We start from the raw sequence: 9,121 nt of genomic DNA on the forward strand, positions 1-9,121 counted from the left end.
GGTCACAGAGACACACTAGGGGAGAGCATAATGACATAAGCGAATCGCTACAGACCCACTTCCACGCTCATCGCTAGTCATCTCCCTAACGTTTGTTGCCGGAAATACAACAGTCAAGAACTCATGCTGATCGGTCTGTGAGTCACATCTGTCATGTTCCCTTTTCAAGGAAAATGAAAAGCAATATCTTCACCAATGCTGCCCTTGTATTGCCTACAGATGGTTAAATGTGCTGCGTGTGCAGGTTTAGCACAGAGACGAGGACCTTCTAAAGATCATTTATTTTCTGCATCTTCAGCGGAGCAGTAGGGAAATCCTTTGCCTGATCAGTGGTATAGAGCTCACTGTTCATCGTAGTGTGAAGTAGCAAGACCAAGTGTATTCATATTATATCTTTAAGCATAGAGAAGGAAGTTGAAATCTTACAAACGGTGGAATGTGTTTTCACTACTTGTATAGCGAGAGTCAACAGCTTGATGGAAAAACATATTCAGTGTTGCAGCCACAGAACCAAATATTCTGCAAGAAAAACATCTTTCCCTTTTTTTTCTTGGAGACTGGAGAATGTGTTACACCAATAACACATCGCTGCCGGCACCCAGCCCGAGAGGCTTCAACGCTTTGCAGTTTTCTTTCCCTCTCGGCATGGTAGACAAGCCACGTTCCCCATACTTTACCAGAGACACTCCCTCGGTGACCTGAATCGGCTTCTCTGATCACTGGGATCCACACCATGGCTCACTCCCCCCCCCCCCCCTCAAAGCCCAACAAGCTGTGAGGGATGAGAGGGGGTGGGTAGGGGGGTTAGGGTTCCCGGAGAGGAGCCGTTGGAGCCTCACTTCCCCTGCAGTGACTGTGGACAGGACTGTCTGGCTCGCTTCGCTGTGGGGATAAATGATGGGGCCCATAAAGCACAGGATCAACGTTTCCATCATGCAGAGGAATGGGCCATATAGTAATGAGATGGTTGGGGAGAGTATGGAGGAGGAGGAGGAGGAGGAGAAGTTAGAATAAGGACAACTCATTAACATTCTTCCTTAGTATCCTGAGTATTAGTATACTTAGTATACTTAGTATACTACATAAGTAGTATTATTTTATCCACAGCATCTTTTTTTTGTATTTTAACCTGGTCTATGCCATATAAATGAGCAGTAGCATGCCATTATGGCTCTTGGTCTGCCATTAAAATCAGGGGGAGGCAGGCGTCTGGGGCGTCCTGATGAACATGAGCGGATCTGAGGTGCTGCTGCTGCTGCTGCTGCCCTTGCTGCATCTCAGACCAGAGCCTCAGAATAGCAGGCGAAGACTCTCCATATAGAGCTTCTTCTCCTCAGAGACCGGTAGCTCATTACCGCAGGTCTCCCCTCAGGGCCTACACCCCCCCCCCCCTGCCTCCCTCACTCCACTCCACCCCACACACAGTCCCACCTTGACCTCACCACAGACAGGCCCTCCCTACCCCGCTCTGAGCGACATACCAACATACAAATCCTGGCATGCATTAATCAGACCTGGCTCTTGCCAGACTCCTGTGGTAGTGACCTTTTGTTTTGTTTTAATAACATTACACATTTGATCATTATCTTGCATATAACTTGCATATATCGTGTTGTATTTACACCTTTATAACCAAGCAGTGTATTACTTCAATTCAATTCAATTACTCTAATTGAATTGCAGAAAATGATTGATGAAAATGATTGATTGATCAGAGAATACAAACAAAATGTAATAGCCGTGGTGGGGCTTCAGCAGATCACACTGCAGGCATGGAACCCCTGGGTACTGCAGGGGTACCATGGCTTTGGGCCTCTTCAAGAGCAACTGGGGAGTGAATGTCACATCTTTGGCACCTAACCCACCCTCTCAGCGTTCCCTGTGAGCAAGGCACTGAGCCTATAGCTAATCCAATGTACATTAACATCAGCACCACAATCTCTTCTGCGTCTGCTCTCATCTGCATTTGCATACCTTCCTCTCCTGACCTGACCAGTGCTCCTCTATATCTATATCACCTCCTCCTCATCCTTAACCTTCTCCTCCTCCTCCTCCTCCTCCTCCTCCTCCTCCTCCTCCTCCTGCTCTTCCTCATCCTTAACCTCCTCCTCCACCTCCCCTCTTGTTCCCTGCAGGTTAACTCCGGTTGACACCTTTCCCGATTTGGACGGTTCTTGATGAGAATTCCCCACCTCAATCTCCTCTGCTTCCTTACTTAGACGTCCCTAGTGGGTTGTTGGAGCTGCTCACGCTCGCACTCATGGCCACGTTGACGTGCGCACACCGCACATTCCTAAACGTGCACACATAAATGATAGAATATGTATCTTTATGCCTGCTCAAACTCATAGCACCTAGCCTACGAATACACACATAGGGATATGCATGTACATATGGATACATAATTGAGGTACACAACACACAACCCCACAACCTTTGGCTTTGATGTATTCTTAATGAGGTCTGATGAGCTTCCTTGCATTCTATCGCTCTCTCTCTCTCTCTGCAGTCTCTTCCTCTTGCCCTCCTTTACTCAATGTTTTAAGTCTCTAGATTTCATGCCAAATGTAGACACACATCCGATCCTGTAAAGGTCCCACTGAGGTCACTCTGAGGCCTGAATCCAATACGAAATTATCTGGGTCTTTTACGACCACAAGCATTCCCTTTGCGTTTGTCTGTGTTATCGGTGATTGGCTCCCAAACGCACATCCAACAGTCTCTCCATGGAACCATGAGGTACAATTACAGCCTATCAAAGTGTGTGAATAATATTTTGCTGTGGGTGCATTTTTGTCCGTCCCGAAAAAATAAATGAAAAAGAAACAGGAAGTTATCCTGTGCCAAATGCTAAGCCATTACAAGCAGTATGGAGGAATGAAGAATGGAAACCCCCTGGTCGTATTCCAGGAAGGGGTGGAGCATAGCTCCCCCTCCACCCACCCACCCACCAACCCACCCTAGGTTCGGGACCCAGCCCACCGTGACCACAGGACCCTGGTTAACAAGGTGCCACGGGACTGGAGCTTCACAGTTGAGCTGTGTGTCTATGTGGCTTTTAGTATGTGTTTGTGTGTGTGTGTGTGTATGTGTATGTGTGTGTTTGTGTGTGTGTGTGTGTGTGTGTATGTGTATGTGTGTGTTTGTGTGTGTGTGGGTGTGTGTGTGTGTGTGTGTGTTTTTTGTTTGTGTGTATGTGTGTGTGTGTCTGTGTGTGTGTGTGTGTGTGTGTGTGTGTGTGTGTGTGTGTGTGTGTGTGTGTGTGTGTGTGTGTGTGTGTGTGTGTGTGTGTGTGTGTGTGTGTGTGTGTGTGTGTTTGTGTGAGTGCGTGTGTGTGAGTATTGGGATGGATGGGGGAATTGCCTGGAAAGGGGGAACAAGAAAATGCAAATCACCGTGGCAACACCCGATAAAAAAAGTGGCCCTTCCCTTTTTTTCATTTACCCATAGCTCTTTTCTGACTCAGCTAAAACACAGTCATGCTGCACCTCTCTCGGCCGGTTCCCCCTCTATTCCATCTCCATTACCCCTACAGCCCCTACACACCACCCACCCTCCCGCTGACCTCTGTTGTGTTCTTGTTCTAATCCGTTGCTTTTTTCCTTGAATAGTTCAACACCCACAACTAAACACCCATCCATAACTACCGAAACACATGCCTAGGTATGTCACATCTCTGTCTCTCTGTCCCTCTCTCTCTCTTTATGTTACAGTGGCTCTGCAGAAAAAGGGTGCAACCGAGATAATGAACAGATAAAATCCATGTGAGAGAGAAAGAGAGAAAGAAAGAGAACGATAGATAGAGAGAGAGATTGCAATGGAAAGAGGGAGCTCAAGGTGCATAATGCTGGAAGCTGTAGCTAAAAACTGCATTTTTATGATCAATATCAGGGAGGGAGGGAAGGGGAGAGGGAGGTCTTCCTTTTCTGCAAATAGCCCTCTCTCTCCGATGAAAGTCCTGAGTTCGGGTGCATTTGTTTGTGGACAAAAAAGAAAAAAAAGAGTTAGAACTCGTCAGAAGCCCAAACACAAAAACCTTTCTGAAATTGCCAAAGAACGTTTTTCTCTGCATCTCACTTAAGAAAGACGTTCAAGAAATACTGCTTATGAAGCCCAAATTACTTTACAATTCTTATACAATGTTTAGTCTGGAACAATGAAAGTCTAAACAACTTTATGAAGCACTGTGTTTAGTAGGTCACAGATGAACAAAAGCAGCATATACATTTCCCCCAGTAAAATATATTAAAATCAGGAGGTATCCTCAATGAATCCATGAAGAATCTCACCCGGCCTATCCGTCCATATTAAGCCTTAGTATAGTCACCTTATGCGGCCTCTTTCAAAAATACACTGCTTTCCTAAAACACATAACATTCAACAACATAATAAATTCCACCAATGAGCCATAATTTCAAAATAAATATTTCATTTTGAGAAATGAATGTGAACGGTAAAAACAATTAAAAAAAAAAAAAAGTAATGCCATATGCCATAGTGTATTGTGTAAAGTGAGAGATTTGAGTGGCTTTAGAAGTGCACTCAGTGCAGCTGCTTGAAGTGCTCTGAATGAAAATGCTTGCTTTGAGGTGTGGGAGTTGAGCAGGGTGGGTGCCAGTGCCAGTTTTTCTGATTGTGTAGAAACAAGGCTTTTGGCATACTGATTCTCAGTTACGAGTGGGAGATGATCAGTGGTGGCAAAATACACACAACCTTAGCCCTCTGACATTTCAACCAGCTGTTTCTGTGTGAAGCTAACTGAACCTCAGGTCATACAAAGACTTATAAAGTTAAACTATACCACCCCCAAATAATATAAACAATATACTGAAAATATTAATACTATATATAATGGAACTTTGCTCCGATGTGCAAATCAGTTTTCAATGTCAGCAACAGAACTCAAAACTTCAAAATGAGAACACATTTCAGGTCTAATTAAGCCTTAAACTATTCCCTTTTCTTTTTAGGTTGGCACAAGACACATCGCATTAAGCCTAGAATCATTCTTGAAGCAGACAACTTCAAACAATTCTCTTAAATTAGGCCATGAATGGGGAATGTCTTGTCTGCTCTGAATCTGCTCCGTCAGCAATGTTTGCTGGTTCATTTTCATCCATCCTCACTCGCTATGCTACCATTACTCCCATGGACACCATTTCTCCACTGTTGACTGCGTGAGAGAACCGGGGGACAGACCGAGGGATATTCTTTTACGTGTTATTGTCCCATCCATTTAGGTAGCAATCAGACTTGATGTTAGGAAGATGCAAATCAAAAAATAAAATCGATAATTCCCCTCAAATGCATTAAAACTAAAGTGACAAGATTATTTTGCAAATGTAAGGAGTAGAAAGTACAGATATTTGGGGTCAAATGTATGTAGTAAAAGCAAAAGGTAGTTAGAAATATAAAACTCAATTACAGATACCTGAAAACTGTACTTAAGTACAGTAACAAAGTATTTGTACATTGTTAATTCAAACCTCTGGAGATTATAGATTTGTATGATATAGGATACATATGGTATATATGCACACACACACACACACACACACACACACACACACACACACACACACACACACACACATACACATAGCCTGGCCTATAATTTTCTCTATATAATTTGCTAATCTTTCCTCTGTCCCACAGGTACGTAAACTGTGTTTGGAGCTAAATTGCTCGTCATCACAGGTCATTTTGGGCCTGATGAAATCCTCCGCCTTCCCACTACACTTACTGATGCCGACTTTGGGACTGGAGAGCAGCAGAGCTGGGGTTTTAAAGGGTTTGAAGGCAAAGCCTACGCATCCTCTTGCTGCAATTAACTGTAGTACTAAACTCTGCAGCCACATTTTACTCCACCGATGTATTAGGATATTGCTGGGAAGTTCCAATTCCATGGAAAGCAACATTGAATTCATGGATCACATTGAACCTAGGAGTGGCAGAAACATTTTAATTATATTGCTTGCACCAGTACAATATTCTTTGTATACTTTTATTCAGTTGATTAAATACACACAAGCACACACACACACACACACACACACACACACACACACACACACACACACACACACACACACACACACACACACACACACACACACACACACACACACACACGCACACACATTTATTTAATAACAGAGAAACCAATTCCCAACCACTGCTGCATGGTGCAGTAGTATAGGCTATGTGGTGCTTATGTTGCACAAAAGTGGCTGCACCAGAGTGGGAGGATGAGGATGACACACAAACACACACACGCAAAAACACACACACAGACACACACACACACACACATACACACAGTATGCAAATTTCTTACTCATGCTGTAACTCTCAGCGTTGCACTCAGCCCGATTGCCCAAGGGCCGGTTTGTGTTTGTCTCTACAGCATTCCACTGCTGCCCGAGCCGTCACCCGCTTCCCCTCAATCATAACACATTGACTGAGCTCTGACTTTACTCTAATGTGTTCCTCTCCTGTACAACACCAGCAGTCAATCTTTGTGTAGCTTACTCTGAGGTAATGACATGAACCACAGACCTATTATAGCTTCAAATTACCACTACATAAGCTCTTTCTCCATATGGGCAGGGCACACATGCATGTCCCACACACTGCACACACAAAGACGCACGCACGAAAACACACATACACACAAAGCAGGGGCGGAGCCAAACCAGTATGTGTCTGATCTTACATAATGAGCAGATTCATTGCTTATTGGAAAAATTTTCACATATTTTAATAAATGAGCTACATGGTAACCGGGCTTCTAAGCACTGCCCAACAACAGTCACGTGGGAAACAGAGTATTTCTAATCAACGGCAGGAATCACGGCAGGGCCCTCCATGATTATGCCTATTATTGACTCTAAGAGTTAAGGATATATACATTTAATAGGACTTTGGAATTGAACACCCGTAGGTGACAATCCAGAACACTTCATTAGCTGTGGTATGTCTCTCCGGACCATATACTCGTCCGACCAGTGTTCCCTGATAATTAAGTAACACTTGGAAATAAAAGTTGCTGAATTCTGCTCTGTCGATAAACCGGACCCAATGTTAGGTCATGGTTCACAAAACTAACCACGTGTAGTGATCCTGACCCAACCCCATTCGCAACCTGTTTTTCCTCCCATTAATGGTTGTCACTGTTAATGAATCATTCTGTTCACCTGTGTTCAAGTTGTATTTAAGTTCCCTAGTTTCTGTCCCAACATGTCAGTTCCTTGTTTGTTGTTGGCTTGCCTGCCTATTTTCATTCAGTAAAGCTTCCTTTTACACCTACGCTGAGGCTGATATCTGTATTGGAGGCCAACTCCCTGCGCAAGCCTTGACATCCTGCCAGGCACTCTGGCGTCTGCATCAGCTTTCAAACATCATATTATTTCTGTTAACCCTTCCACGCCATTAACATCTTCAAGATACTACGTATATGCAGCAGCTCTCTGGTCACCATGTTCACTCAAGGCTCTCCACACATTTGCCTTGTATTCATCAATGCAGGCACACATTCACACACACAGACAGCTCTGCCAGCCAAGTATCTTGGCTCCATTTCTGGAGCAGCGAACACAACATGGTGGGGAGGTTGCCTCTAGAATTTCATACTTGCATGCGGGCTCTGCCAATATGCGAGACTCATGCAAATGAGCTCATGTCGGCTTATTGTCACTCATCTTGCCAATGAGTTTTTGGTTCAGAGTGTTTGTCATGGTCAGAAATTGGAGTGCATTTGTGTCACTATTGATATGAAACTATTTATACAATGGCTCTTCAAGCGTGTGTGAGTTCTGTATTTTCAATAAAGCTGAGAAAGAATGTTTGTTTACATGTCTGCTGGTGAGTGCACATGCAGTGAGTGCCGTATGGGGTTGTACAGAGTGCAGAGCTGGGAGCACAGGGATTTCCACTTTGCCTGAGTTTCAAAATCAGGCATTATTCTTCATCCCACAGCAGCATCTCCCTCCCTCCCGGCTGACCATTCCGCCTCCATCCACAACAGCAGCCTCCCTATTGGTCCACACAACCCCTGGTGCTGATTGGCTGCATGGAGGAATTCTAAGCTGTGGCACTGGCTAATTATGCTAATCCAAGAAAGATGATAAGGGGAGCCGCTCTGAGCTCAAACGCCTGGCAACACACACACACACACACACACACACACACACAGTTAAGAGGGTTCTTTAGAGTCAGAGAGGGAGAGAGAGGCAGTATGGCATTGTGATGACTGTCTTGTTTCTTACTGTACAGGGTTCTTAAACAAATTGTGAGGAAAAGAAAAGGGAAAAGAGAAATTCTCAGTTGATGCATCATGCAGTGTTACCATCACCTCTGAGGTTTCCCCTCGTCCTTTCCTCCCTCTCTCCTCCACTTCTCTCATCTCTAGCCTTGCGTCTCTCATTCGTCTTTACACCCGGAAATCATACTGGAAAGATTAACTTCCCTGCTCTTTGCTCTGTTTGTAAATCATTCCCTCTCTCCTCCAAACCCTCTCCTTCTTGCAGTCCTGTCCCTGCCAGCCCTTGCTTTGTTGCTAGCGTGCTTTTGCCCCCCCCTCTCCCTTCCTCTCTCCTTTGCTGTCTAACTAGTGTGTGTGGGTGGATTGCAGCGCCTCTACTACTCATGAAACACCACTCATCTCTCTTCTCTGCTTTTTTTTAATAACATCTCACACTATCCAACTATCCCATTTTTTTCTCTACATCTCTTCTTCGATCTGACTATGTGCATCAATGTGATTCAAGCTGTGCCTATGCTGTCAGCCTTCTGTAAAAGTAGGTTAGTTTGACTCTGGATGACTGCAGTTATAGTCACTGTCACTTTCATATGGGTGTTAAGGCCCCAGCCAACAAGAGTTGGTTCACGTGAACTAGCATCATGATGGTATGGATCTCTGCACGTATAGAGCACCAAAAAAGCACCTTGTGCATGTGTGCGTGTGTGTGTGTGTGTGTGTGCGAGTCACCTATCACCATGAACTGAAACCACACTTGAAATGTGAATTTAGTATTCCAATTTTTGAAGCCCTTGTGAGTGAAGAGCAAGGCCTCCAGACTCCAGGACAGCGGAGAGGTTCATGGTTCTGCTCTACGGCTTT

The sequence above is a fragment of the Gadus chalcogrammus genome, chromosome 12, assembly GCF_026213295.1.
Source record: "Gadus chalcogrammus isolate NIFS_2021 chromosome 12, NIFS_Gcha_1.0, whole genome shotgun sequence".
In the NCBI taxonomy this organism is placed as follows: domain Eukaryota; kingdom Metazoa; phylum Chordata; class Actinopteri; order Gadiformes; family Gadidae; genus Gadus; species Gadus chalcogrammus.